Below are 15,443 nucleotides of genomic sequence, written 5' to 3' on the forward strand. Positions count from 1 at the left end.
CACAAGAGTAACACAAAGAGACCACATGGATATCTGGCTGGACACATTGTGAGTTGCACTGGAGGACAGGAAATTTAAATTTAGGAAACACAAATCTTTATACTGGGCTTTAGGCATGCATGACTTTATCCCCAAAGGGAGGCATTATGTTTTTTACACTGGACTCTTAAGTATGCCTGGCTTTTGCTCTGGCGAGAGACACTATCTCTATCATCCAAAGATGTTTGCTATATAAATATCATTAAAAACTTAGTCTGTAACAAAGTGCAGTTAATACATTGCTTCATATGATGAACAGAAATACATGAGACCCATGGACAACTTGAGGTAAGTGTTATCATTTCCACTTCAAGGGGGATGATTGAAAACTTGGGTTGTTTTAGGTTCAAGAGAAACAAAGAAATCATGTTGGAGGAAGCCTCTAACCAATTAGCTCTACTTGCTCTCTGTCCTTGAGCTGTACCTTTATCTGCAGTTTAAGAACACCAGCCAAGTTAACAACATGAAAAAGAGAATCTTATGTCTGCCAAAAAGAATCTTCCATCTATCAAAAAGATCTTATATTTTAAGCTGTTTAAAAGGAGAAATTAGATCAAAAGCTCCATTTCACTTAAATAGTATTCAGTTGTAGCTTCTCGTAGCATGAATTGACGTCCCGTTTATTATATAATATTGTCTTCTTGTTTCTACTGCCTCATTGATGGGAATGCTACAAATGAACCAAAGTCAGTTTTCCATCCTTGAATTTAATCTTTTAGAAATTTTGTTTTCTGAAAATCCTAGAAATAGAGAGAGATGATCTTTGGTATGACATAATCCTAAATCGAGATACTGTGGACAGAGCTTGCTACCTAAGTCATGTATTACTGGACAAATCTTCAGTATGAAATACTAAATGGGTTAAATTTTCACATTTTCTTTTCTACATTTTATTTCAGTCCATAAAGGAAAATACAGTTAAGAAAACAAGGCTTAGTTTCAGTTGACTATTTGAGTAAGTAAGAATTAATCCATTTGTGTTGCGAAATGATTATTCTAGAAAAGGCTACCCTTAAACAGAAAACTTGTTTCTAGAACACTCATTCATCTGTGCTCAAAAAATACTGGGTGAGCTCTCTGTTAGATGCTGTTGGACATTTAAAGTTTTCCAAAATAGAAGTCTTTATTCCAATAAAAATGATTAGATGTGTTAACAATGTCAACACATTTAGAAAAGGTAAAATGCCAAGGTAACATGGTCTCTAATGATATGTGCTAAACAGAATAAACCTGGAAGACAGATAGATGGATAGAGAGAGAGAGAGATAAATAGTCCCATGCTTCCTCACACCAATTAAAAAGTAATTTTTTGAAGTTTAAGAAATGACAGCTGTTTCCTAATTGAAAATATATAACCTAACTGAAAGTGTTTGTCAAAATAACTAGGACATTGAAAATGTGGGCATAGTGCACAGTAGGTTTTCAAAATTGACTGACTAATGTTTGAATGAATTTGGCTTAAAGAATTTGTGATATATAAATCTTCAGGTTTCCCCTATGCCTCTTAGCTAGTAAAATACATAAGGACTAGGTGCTCAATCTTTCCCCTTGTATCAAAAGTACACATTGAACAGATTTAAAGCAAAAAGAAAGCTGATAGCTTCAGGAGTCATTAGAGAATAATGTGTAAATAGGAACTCATCCCAAACTATCCCCGCCTCATTTAATACACATTTGACTGGGAATCAGCATAGCCTATAAACTGTAAGCTCCACTTCCAAGCTTTCTTAACAGCTTTAATTGACATATATACACAAGTGACTTCTGACAACTTTCTCTGGGGCAGTTTTTAGACAACTAGGCAGATGGATAAGTGCACATAGTTGGACGTTTTAGATTTTGTATGTTCATTCTGAGTTTGTCATATTTTTGGTTGCTTGAGAGTTACCTGTATATTTTGTGACAATGAATAGGGCATCACAATATTAATTCACGGAGAGTATAGTATCACTCAAGTCTAACAAATAAGTATGTCAGAAATGAGTCATTTTTTTGCTACACTGGACTGTGGTTTTTATAAACAAATAAAAACCTAAATATTTATAGGTATCAGTTGAAATCCTTCAGAATATTCAATAGAGGTAAATCATTTTTCTCAAATCTTAATGTTAACATTTGAGATCTTATAGAGATTTTGATTCTTATAAAAAATTTATTTCATGATGCACATAAATTATGTTTATTTTCAAACAGTGTGAGAGCTGGATCTTAAGACACATTGCATTTCCAAAGTATACCATTTACCCTATCATCACTGTCTGAGAGTAGCCATTTCTCAATGAGGCTAACAGCGATAATGACTTGAAAATGGGTGGAATAGGAAATATGGATGCCTTTTTTCTTCTCTACTTTTGATTTTGCTTTATTTTCCATTTTTCTATTATTTGCATTTTGGTAGGGGCAGTTACACTCTTTATAGTTAAAATATGTAGTAATGGGAATTAAAATACATTTAGAAATATTATTTAACATTTAATGAATTTTTGACATTTTGTGTTGTAATGCAGTGAAGTTCTTGTTTAGAATTTACATTATTCATGCTTGGGAATTTTTAAGTGACTTCTCTCTGAACAGGAAAAGCAATTTTAACTCACCTGAATCTGCATAACCACAGATTTTTCTCAGTATTCTTTTTCCAAAAAAAAATTTTAATGTTTTTATTTATTTCAGAGAGAGAGAGAGCAGGAGAGGGTCAGAGACAGAGGGAGACACAGAATCTGAAGCAGGCTCCAGGCTCTGAGCAAGCTGTCAGCACAGAGCCCGACGCGGGGCTCGAATCCAAGAACCAGGAGATCAAGACCTGAGCCGAAGTCACATGCTTCACTGACTGAGTCACCCAGGCGTCCCCCCACTTTTTTTTTTTACTACCTGTTATAGATTTTTAAGGCATATCTTTGAAATTTGAGAGCCCCATTTTATTATAAATACCAGCTTAATTTAATGATGATGGCCTGTCCCTTTACAGTCCTTTTTCAGATTAATATCAGTGCCTGTTAAAAAACTCAAAGAATTTATTTAAGATGGAATAATGTCATATTTTATTATTTTCAATAAAATATATATGGCTATTGTTTGGGTGTTTCTGTATTTCTGTATTCTTGAAACTAAGCTCATTAAAGAAATATTTAAGTGGCATCTTTTCCTTCTAAAAATTAAAGTGTATCAATTCTTTTTTTGGTTTTGTAATTTTTAACAAATAGGGAAAATAGTACTGTGATTGGCATCAGGAAGACATTCGGTCAAGTAGTACTACATAAATGTTTACAGTGGATTTATTCACTGGGAAATTTCTATTACAGTTTAATCCTGATTGTATTTTTTAAAACTTTTTTTGTTTATTTATCTAGTTTTGAGAGAGAGAGAAAGGGGGGAGGGGCAGAGAGCGAGGGAGATAGAGAATCACCAAGCAAGCCCTGTTCTGTCAGCACACAGCCCTATGTGGGGCTCGAACTCATGAACCATGAGATCATGAGCTGAGCCAAAATCAAAAGTCAGATGCCTAACCAACAGAACCACCCAGACACTCCTGATCCTGATTTTAAAGGTTACCTTCTGATTATCAGTGGGATTAGGGGGTATGGAGTTATATTGTAGCAACATGTGAAATACATAAATTTTTCCCATCAACACTACTAATACCTGCTCTCTAATCAGTTATAGTATCATCAGATTCTGTTATTTTACAGTAATCATTGGCTAAACTGGAGGACCTTTCACACATCACTACCAGAGGGACCTGACTTTTCATCTTAGCGACTATTTTTCCCCATACAAATTACTATATTTGGTCTGTAATGCAGTTTTACAAACAGGCTTTACCAGTTATACTGTTTCTGATCTTCCTGATTTTTAACACCAAAAAAAAAAAGTTTTAATACTCTGTACTCAAAACTTGTAATGCTGTTCGTGCCTCATCTGGCCACCAGATGCACACCTAACTGGACTTGCTATCAAAGATGTTTAGACACTTGATAGGGTGGCAATTAGGTTTGTTCATAACTACTCAGCTTGGCTCACAATACTGTGCTTCCTGACATTTGAAATCCACAGGCATATGTTAATTATCTTATTTAATCATCTCCACAATCCTGTCAGGAGGCAAAGCTGGTATCAGTCTCCACACATTCTTTCAGATGCTGAAGCTGAGATGCAGAAAGATGAAGTAACTTCTGAAAGAGCCAATGCTTTGGCAATTAGGCTAAGATAAAGAATGCTTATTTTAAGACTCATTAGCCCATGTTCTTTCTACTAAAATCATTCTGGAAAAAGTTATGTAGCTACCTTCTCTCATTTTGTAGTTATGTAGCTTTAGGTCCTTCATAAATCATGAAAACCATTACTTAAGCTTATTCCCACCTATGGACACATTAATTCAATTGAGGTGTATAAGTAAAGAACCTAACACTGAATCGATGGTGAATATATATATAAACTATACATTTACATATAGCGTATATATGTTTAATACATGCATGTGCATATATGTACACACATGATTTGTGTATATGTACATATGTGTGCATGTACATGTGTATGTATAACACATGTGTACATATCTTATGTACACCTATATGCATACACACATATCTATATATATACATCCTCTTGTATGTTATATATCATACATGAAATATGTATGTTTATATGATGGTCATGACACAATGTTCATTAACCTAACATCTGAAGGTTATCAAGCATTTATTATGTACCTAACATGGTGCTGAGTATTTAAAACATTTATCACTTATTTCTCCCAAAATTGGTTAGATACTATTCTCAATTTACAAATGCTGAAGTGAAGCTGAGAGAGCCCAGGCATCTTTTTCAAAGGCACACAGCTAGGTGGTGAAGTCATGATTTGAATCCACTTCTATTGACTTCTCAGCTTATTTTTACTACATTTATCTTAGTCAACATAATTAGTACTTACATGTGCAAGGCACTATTTTAAATAATTTATAAACATCAATTAATTGAATCATTGTGATACACCTGTGTAGTATTCCAAGTGCTGGCAATATGTGCTTCATAACATGAAATATGGACTCCATTCTAGTTCCTTTAATTTTTTTATAAATCCCATGTCTTTTGCATTAAACTCATCCAAAATACAATTTTTAAGAATTACAACCTTTTACTATGTGTACTATGAATTTTTAAAAAAAAAATTTTTTTTTTTAATGTTTTATTTATTTCTAGGAGAGAGAGAGAGACAGCGTGAGTAGGGGAGGGTCAGAGAGAGAGGGAGTCACAGACTGAAACAGGCTCCAGGCTCAAAGCAGGCAGTCAGAACAGAGCCAGACGCAGGGCTCGAACCCACAAACCGCGAGATCATGACCTAAGCGAAAGTCGGACGCTTAACTGACTAAGCCACCCAGGTGCCCCTTACTATGTGTACTATGAATTTTTAAATGTACTTCTCTAGAATATACACTTTTTAAAAACTTTAACATGATGTAAATAGATAATATAAATATCTCCAATGGTTTACTCACTTTTTTTAAAAGTTTATTTATTTATTTTGGGGGGAAGGGGCAGAGAGAGAGGGGGAGAGAGAGAAATCTAAGCAGGCTCCGTGCTGAGAGATTGATATGGGACTTGATCTCATAAACCATAAGATCATGACCAGACCCAAAATCAAGAATAGGAGCTTAACCACCTGAGACACCCAGGAATTCCTCACCTGTCTTTGTAATTCTAGGAAAGTTTTTCACATGCCACCTAAATTCAATGCATAAAACTGGATATCCCATAAAATTCTCACACAAGTGGCTTGTGTTGATGACTTAATAAATAAATACATCAGATAAAACTATCCCCATGTTGTATTGTAAAAAGCAAAATATGTATTCATTTTATACTATAAACAGAATTTGATAAGTATAGCAGACAAAATAGTGCCCATGTAATACTGTAAGAAGACATGAAGAACATTAGTTTTTGTAAATCTCATTCGGGGTCTTTATAACTTAATTAGTACTTAAATCAGTTGCATAATTTTATAAGATTTCTCAATTGTTAACATTGGAGTTTTTCCATATAAATAATACAGTAAACTTTGTCTATCTGTACAGAAAACTTTGCCAGCATTTTGATAGGCAGTGCTTTAAACCTATTGACCAATATGGGGGAAATGCTCTTATTTTCCAGGGTAGATTTCTAACCCATGAACAGCTTTCTCCCTTTATCTAACTGTTCTTTAATTTCTATTATCAAAATTTTGTCATTTTCAACATACAGATATATTTTATTAAATATACACTGAAGCATTTGCTTTCATAACTAGTTACCATGTTACTGCAATATAGTATGAGAACAGAGATAGTTCATCTCAGAACACATGTACGTAGCTAAACTGCAAAACACCTATCAATTTATAAAGCCAATTTCAATTAACAAAGGGCCTAAATCTAAACACTTCCACACTTTTCTGGGAAAAGTCAAACATAATTCCAATTTTTCCATGAGAGCATTAAAGAGCAAGAGAATAATTAACTATTCTTAGACACACGCCTTAGATCAGATGCTCAACACTGACTAATACTAAACCTACTTTTCCTGGAAAAGAAGAATTAGCCTGCTGTTCATTTATGAGCTCTGTCTAAAAAATGTAGCTCTTTCCTTACCTTAATTAACAAGTATTTTACATAACTTTTACTTGATTATCATGTTATAATCCATATAGCTTTAAAAATCTGTAGTTTGGGGGTGCCTGGGTGGCCCAGTCAATTTAGTGTCCAACTCAATTTCAGCTCAGGTCATGATCTCATGGTTTGAGAGATTGAGCCCAACATGGGGCTCCATGCTGACAATGTGGAACCTGCTTGGGATTCTCTCTCTTCCTCTCTCTGTCCCTCCCCTGCTCACACCCTCTCATTCTCTCTCAAAATAAATAAATAAATAATTTAAAAAAAGTCTGTATTCTGATATGGTATTACGTGCCCAAATCACAGGGAATCTAGAACTTATTTAACAATGACCTCCAAATTATAATACTGCTCACTGTGAATGTAAAGTGTATGGAAATATTTTCTATTGGAAAGACATGAAAAATAAAATAGTAATTTTAATGTATATGTACTTTCTCTTCCATAGGTGTACAGTAAGACAAAGGGCTTTAATATTAAGTAAAAATCAGATTTATGTAGACAATACACCTTCAAGATGTATTTGAAACCCCCTTTGAATGGAAACAGACTAGGAAGGAAAGGAGCAAGGGAGGGCAGGAAGAAAACGGAAGAACAAACCTTATCTTCCAGAAAATGTCATACATGCAATTACAGGCCTTTGTCAATATGTTTAAATGTTTCAAATAACTGAGAATGAATGGAAATAAATAATCTATATCGCAAACAATATCAAAAAATATCAAAAGATCTTTGTATGGGTCACATTGAACAATCTATAGACAACATTCCTTCTTCCCAATGGGTGGTTCAAGCTCTTAGAGTCCTTGAGATATTACTAACTTTATATTTTTAAGGGAAATAGGAAAGATAATTTAAAACATGAAACATGAGATGTAACACATAAAACATTTGACCTGAAAATCATTCTTAGATACAGAATAAAAATGGCAACTAGCCACGATTAAGAGGGTTAGGTTTGATTTCCATTTATCTAAGATATATGATGCAGAAGTTGTAAGCAAAACAAGAGAAGATCTTGAAATAATCAGAAAATTTACTTTTTGACATAAATTAAAATTGAGCCTGCATTATCTATAGGTACATCATTTTAGACAGTTGTTTGCTATCAATATTATAACAAAAGTTTACAATCACCTAACAGATCAGTTGCTCTTTCACTTTTGAAAAAAAAAATAACATTGTTGGCTATATTTTTAATAGAAACAATGTGTGAAATTTATAACCAAAATGTCATTCCAATAAAAAAATATAAAAACAAGAGCAAGAAGGCATAAATATCTATTAACTGAAAGGAGACATGTGCTAACATTCCTCAATGTAATTTCTGCAGATTCTAGCATTAGCCATTTTCAATCAGGTTATCAACTCCACTGGTAAGATATATATGAACAAATTGAGAAATATGTCATTTTCAGTTTTGTTTATAATTTTATAATGTAAAATAAGTACACATTTAAGATTTTCTTCCTGGATCTATATTTAACAGAGGGTTAAAGACATGATAAAAAAATATAGTTAATACTAAAACATTTTGTAAATTTTAGTCAGTCATAATTAATCTTCAGCTATCTAATTATAATGTTTGAGCATAATATGTAAAACTCATGTTTATTTCTCAATGTAAATATTGTTTCAGAAATGTTATTGAAATATAGAATGTTCTTGAGCTATAGTTTTCAAATCCTCCAAAAATTTTTTGGTATTTATTTGAGAGAGAGACAGCACACATGCATGTGTGCAAGATCAAGAAAGACAGGAAGAGAGAGAATCCCAAGCAGGCTCTGTGCTGTCAGTGCAGATCCTGACATGGGGCTTGATCCCATGATCCTAGGATCATGACCTCAGTCAAGATCAAGAGTCGGACAATAAACCGATTGAGCCATACAGAAGCACCAAATCCCTCAAATTTCTATAATTCCTATATTTCTATTTAAACATCAAAAAGATAGCTAAACATGGATTTCTAATTTAAGTCTGTCCTCTCACTATACTCTGAATGAAATGCATCCTTTAAAAGTAACAAGGTTTGTTTTATATCTCAGCATACAGTTAATCATGTTCATTGAAAAATCTGGATCATTCTGAAATGGTTGATTGTCCTGTAGATCAATGTAGTTGACAGTGTTTTTTCAATCGTCTATGGTTTGTGGCTTTTCTTATTTGTTCTAATAATTTACTGACAGATGGGCTTTTAATCTCTAACAATGATTATGGTATTGTCTATTTTTCCTTTTAATTTTATTTTTGCAAGTACAGGGAAGTTCTGTGATTAGTCACATGTACATACGTGATTATTATGTTGTCCTCATGAATGAATTTATCATAACAAAATTTCCCTTGTTCTCTGTTATTAATCTTTCTGATGTATGTCACTCCCATTAACATAGCAATTTTAGGCTTCTTATGTAGAAACATGGTATATCTTTTACATCAATTTAGTTTCAAAATATTTGTAGTATTTTATTTAATATACATTTCTTATATAAAGCATAGTTAGGTACTGACTTTCTTTAAATTCATTGTTAGTCTCTGCCTTTTAATTAAACTGTTTTGTCTGTATCATTTAATATAATGGTAAGATATAGGTTCACGATGTTATATTTATTTTTTCTCCATTTTTCCTCACATATTCTAGATTATGTATTTTGTAATATTTTACTTTTATATTGTTTTAATTATATGATTTATATTATTTTGGTTTAGTGTGTGTTCTAGGTTAAATTTAAGGTCAGTCAAGGTCTATGATAACTCAAGCATGGAAGGAAAGAGCTGCACAGTAATCAGGAGTACTGTTGTAACCAATGGTAAACATTCAATTAAAATTAGTGTAAAAGAGAGATAGCTTATTAATTCATTTTTTAAAATGACAGGGGCACCTGAGTAGCACAGTTGGTTAAGCATCTGACTCTTGGTTTTAGGTCATAATCTCACAGTTTCATGGGTTCAAGCCTTGCATCGAGCTCTGTGCTAACAGTGCAGATCCTGCTTGGGATTCTCTCTCTCTCTCTCTCTCTCTCTCTCTCCCCCCCCCACTCACTTTCCGTGTCTCTCAAAATAAAACAAATAGACTTTTTAAAAAATGACAAATTTGTCATTAAGATGAAAAAAAATATATATATATATAACAGGTAAATTGAAAGAAAGTTTATTTCAAAATTTACCATTATATTTGACAAGTGAGAAAGAAGGCTAATTTTGGTATACCAGAATATTAGATTCATCGAGTCAGGACTCTAACATAACTTTAACAATCATTTTGATTAATAGAATAATATCTGATTATAAAAGAGAGATACAAAGAGATAAGTACTTTCTGTAAAAGTAAAAAAATGATTGGATTGGTACTTACTTAGCCTTGGTATTTGGAAATTGCCTATGTGGCCTAGCTGTGTCCTACTATGGAAGGTTAGTGCCTGTACGGTCTTCTATAGGTAAGTGTTGCCATTGTATGGAGCTATAATAATCTATACTGATCAAGGTCTCAAGTATGATGTTCATTTGCTTTTCACTGTTTCTCTATTCCTTATTTAGTAACAAATACATAAAGTAATTATTAATTATTAAAATAGTATAAGAATATTTAGTTTCGCCTATATAAAAGTACAAAATATTGTACTCATACATATGAGTGTGCATATGTATAAAATCCAGACCCCACATTAAAATTTTAAATATTTCCTCATTTCATATTCATTAAACATCTCCTCTTTCATATTTCCATCTTCCATTTTCATGAATTTCATTCATTTGCATAATATATTTTTATTTTTCTAGCTAAATATTTAGAATTGTAAGCCTTCTACAAGATAAACTGAAATAATATTTATTTCTATTTCTATTTTTTGTTATTTTTAATTGCATTTCTAGTTCTGTTATTTTAACAGTTTATTCAGTTATTCTTTTACTGCCTCTTCCTGGTCAGATCTTGACTGAATTACCTAAAATTTGTCTTATAAATGCAGTTACTTTTGTTTTACTAAGAATTTATTCATTTAATTATTCAAAGAATTCATTACAGAGATGTTTGAAATCAACTGTGACAGAAAGGTTGTCAATTAGTTTCACTGGTTACTATACATGAATAGTTGAGTTTATTTTACTAACAACTGTTAAAATAACTTCTCCAATTAGGAAAGGTTATCAGAGAGTAACTTAAAATAAACATAAACAAAGAAGAAACTGCTGCCCAAGTGAATCAGAGACAGAGCAGAATGGCAGATTATGGCAAAAAGTTTTAATGTAGTACATAAGTTCAAAACACTTAACCTGTACTATTTAAAAATAAGTTTATATTGTGATCCTGTTTTATCAGTAAAATTGCTGTCAATACCTCCCTTTCCTTAGAGTGCTTCTGTGCATCAATTTTGTTCTTCTCCTTCTAAATTATCCTAGCTCTTGGGGGCTTGGCCGGTTATGCGTCCAGCTCGTGGCCATGATATCATGGCTTTGTGGGTTTGAGCCCTGGACCCGGCTCTGTGCTGGCAGCACGGGCCTGATTGGGATTCTCCCTCCCTCTCTTCCCATTCCCTCTCAGCCCTTCCTCCACTCATGCTTTCACTTTCTTTCCAAAAAATAAATAAGCTTAAAAAAATTATCCTGTGTCTTCATTTCTTAACCAAATTTGTTAAATAGTACAGTATCATTTGGAACTATTTTAGCAATACTCCTTGAAACAAGAAATAGATGTTTTTGTTCCTGAGATGATCTCTCTGTACAGAGATAAAAGATTCACAAAGAGAGAAGGATAGAGTTTTTTAAGGTGCCACCACACTTTTTCTTTTTTGTTTCCCTCTGGGGCACCTCCATTCTCTCTCAGCATGAACTACTTCCCCTAATTGTTACTATGTCATACTCCGCTCAAAACTGCCATGTTTAGAAATGACAAATAACTCATCATTTGCTTCTCCAAAGCCTTACACCTGGTGGCCTGGGTTTAAATCCTACCTTTACTAGCTATGACACTTCAACCAGATTTTCAGCTCCTTTGCCTTACTTTCCTCATCTGAAAGGTAATAGTTGATAAGGATGATTGCTAAGATTAAATGAGTCTAAACACACTTTCAAAGCGGTTTAAGAGACCTGACATACAGTAAACATTACACAGTTTAGCCAACAGTTCCCTGTGTTCCATTTGGAGGGTAGTGGTGTGTGTGTGTGTGTGTGTGTGTGTGTGTGTCTTTCTGGACTTTTCCCATCCTTTCTGAAATGATGTCTGACCACATAGTTACTTGCCTATTCTGTGTAAACAGAAAGGCATCTTACTTGTTTTTCTTTGTGGAGGGGCATGTGTGCATCTATTTATTATCAACACTGAAGGGTCTATTCTCAGATATATACACCCAATTATTTATACATGAAAATAGTACATTATACATTTTTGAGAGGTACAGTGACCCTTTCTAAATATGTCTGATATCTAGAAGTGAGCTACCCCCTACATGTAATTCAGAATTAGCTGGGGCTCCCTGGCCACAGAGATTGTGAAAAATGACTCAGTTACCAACTTGTGACCTCAGTTACAACTTGTGAGGGCCCAGATACTGTGACTTTATGGCAGCTCTTTCCTCATGACTGGCTAGTTTCTTGTTCTGAATTCTCATTTCCTGGATCAGTTCTTTTCCACATTAACCAGGATTTGCAGATATCACCTTCAGTGGTTTTGAGGAAAATATCTATTCACATGAAATATCTAATGAGTTTTGGAATTTATTGAAGATTAGGATGTTATGAGGAAGAAGTTTAGGTCATTTGCAGCATTCATTGAACTATCTTGTAGCTCCAAGTCCTATTTTTCCATCTTTCTCCCTTTTCTGTCATGCAGCAAAATAAATCTACCCTTGAATTCATGCATGGCAGTACCAGGCCCCCTTGACATCAGTTGGTTTTTTTTTTTAATCCCAGTTACTCTTCACAAATATTTTTAACTAAGACAGATCTTTCCTTATTTTTTTTAAATGTTTCATTTATTTCTGAAAGAGAGAGGGAGAGAGAGACAGCATGAGCAGGGGAGGGTCAGAGAGAGAGGGAGACACAGGATCTGAAGCAGACTCCAGGCTCTGAGCTAGCTGTCAGCACAGAGCCCGACACAGGGCTCGATCCCACGAACTGTGAGATCATGACCTGAGCCGAAGTCAGATGCTTAACCGAAGGATCCACCTAGGCATTCCCTATTAAAAACAAAACAAAACAAAACAAAACCCACAAAAGTCTCATAATCACTCTAACAGGTACAAACAAAAACTTTTGTGACCTGCTCCATAAATAGATTTCAGAAATTGTGATATGCCTTTCCATAGGTATGCCATACATTCCTAAATGGCCTGGCTTGCTATACACTGGATGATTTTGTACCTTTGCTAAGAGGGTATACATATTGGAATGTTTGTCAACATACTGCAGAAGTCTTGTGAGGTAGAAGCTGCAAGAAAGCCCATTCCAAGGACACAGAATTTCATCTAGATAGCAAAACAGTAAGTAGTATATATGAGAGCCAGGAGATCTGTTGCAAGGCAGTATGGTATCTTAACAAGTAGATGAGAAAAGATACAAAAAATGATTTGCACTTTCTGTCAAGAAATAGTTTGCATATCAGAGTCAGCACATGGGCATCATGGTCCATCCTGTCTAGGATGACAGTGACTGTAGGAAAGAGGATGGGTCCAAAGCTGGGGCTCTGGTGCTGATCAGGATTACAGCTCCAGGAAAAAGAGAGGAATTCAATCAACCAAGGATGTCTTAGAACTGTCTCCTGAAGGAGGCAAACAAAATGTATTAACCATTCTCAGATGATCTTGGTCTTATACTAAGAGTCAAGCAGAGGGCTGTGCACCAGTTAACAGTCCCAAGGGAGGAACCTAGAGACTTCTGGCCACAGCATCTTGGTATCAAAGTTACCAAGGAAAATAAAAGAATCAAGCACTGGATAGAACAACACTACTGAGAAGAAAGAGAAAAATCAGCTCTAATAGCAGGTGATCATCCCCAGAAGGATGGCCAGAAGGTCTCTCTCTGTGGCCAACACAGGACAATTAGACTATGTGCAGAAGACACATATCACAATGCAGTTTACCAGGTGCCACATGATATACATGCTTTTAGCAAAGACCAAAGAGGACTCATTGAGCCTGAGAGAAGGGAAGAGTTTTTCCACACAAGGTGATAAGCTCTGTGGGCTCTTTATCACTTGACCTGGGAATGTTCCAGTTCTAAGGCCCTTTTTTTTTTTTTTTTTTTTTTTGTGGCTGAGCAGGGGCTGAAAGACTGTATGTAAGAGAATGCCCCTCACCCACCGCAAAAATAGTGCTCATCTAATATTTGCCACTTATCAGTAATGACTTTTTTGTGAACTTGCCAGTTATTTGACAATAACAATTCCTTCTTCAACTTAAGCAAGACTGAGTCAGATTTCTATTATTTACAACTGAGAGATTCTGGATTAATTCATCTCTCAAGTAAAGCTAAAAAAAAACCAAAGCTTATGGCATAATAAAAGTACAGACTATATTAGTGGTCACCCATCTTTTCAGTTTCAATTTTCATCATAAATAAGTATTATCATGGTCTATAGTGTAGCTCGATATCTTTTAAAAGTATAAGATTTGCTTTTATTACTCTTAAAAGATTCAACTACTGAATGTTATGCTAGGTCTTTTAATTAAACAATAGGGCAAAGTTTCCATCATAAGACCTAATGACAAATGAAGTTAAGTAAATGTTATTTTGAGGGATAAAGGATAAAAATGAATCTGAAGACAGCTAACCATTTTATATACATATTCATTTATGAATAGTGGTGGAAGGGCATTTAAAGCACAGAACCCTGAAGTTAACATAGCATTGAAAAACATCATGATAAATGCTGAGAAGCATCAGGAGTAGCAAGACAAGACCTCTACTCTAAAGAGTAAGTGGGAATTTTGGAAATACAGGCCAGTGCTCATTCAACAGATTTAGGTTCAGTTATTTATTGAGGATTGGTTATAATGATGAATCAGTCTCGGTAACAAAAATATGTGGTTCTTGTTATCAATCCAATTTTACATTGAGAAATTGAAAATTGTCAAGATTTTAAAAACACAACCAAAGTTACGCAGCTGGTAGTGCAAAGTCCTAGACTATAAACCCAAGGCCTTTACCCCAAGTTTGTATTAAGTTTACTATAACATCTAATCTACATCCTATTATCTGTTTATCTGACTGGAGTAGGCTGAAGAAAGCTTCAAACCTGAGTATAGTAATCTGAATACAGAGTCTTCTAATATAACTAAATAGAAACCATAATTATTGTATGTAACAACTCATAAGATAATCTAATTTACTACTATGTTCAGAAATTCAGATATATTTTTGAAAGAACTTCCTAGTTTTAAGTACAAGCATTTTGTATCTAAATGTTTTGTATTCAAATGTTTCACTTATGTTGTATGTATGCATATAAATACATGTTTATTATAGACTTATGTATAATTTTATTTATTAAGATTTCAGTTGTTTTTTGTTCGTTAAAAATACTTTTTGTTTCTTTAAATCACTGAAATAATGGGAAAGAATTTTAAGCTCAAGATAGTTTTCAAATACATTAGCTAAATTGACATAATAAAGCTAAGAGATTATTGCCTATCAGGTCAATAATTTGTGAACTAAGAAGGATTAATAGGATTTATGACTCTTTTCAGCTACATGTAGCACAAGCAGTACTAATTATATTTTCATTAACCTTTGAGGCTAGATCAGTTCTAATAATTTAGTCCTATT

The sequence above is a fragment of the Hyaena hyaena genome, unplaced genomic scaffold (assembly GCF_003009895.1).
Source record: "Hyaena hyaena isolate Hyena2069 unplaced genomic scaffold, ASM300989v1 scaffold_239, whole genome shotgun sequence".
Classification (NCBI taxonomy): Eukaryota; Metazoa; Chordata; class Mammalia; order Carnivora; family Hyaenidae; genus Hyaena; species Hyaena hyaena.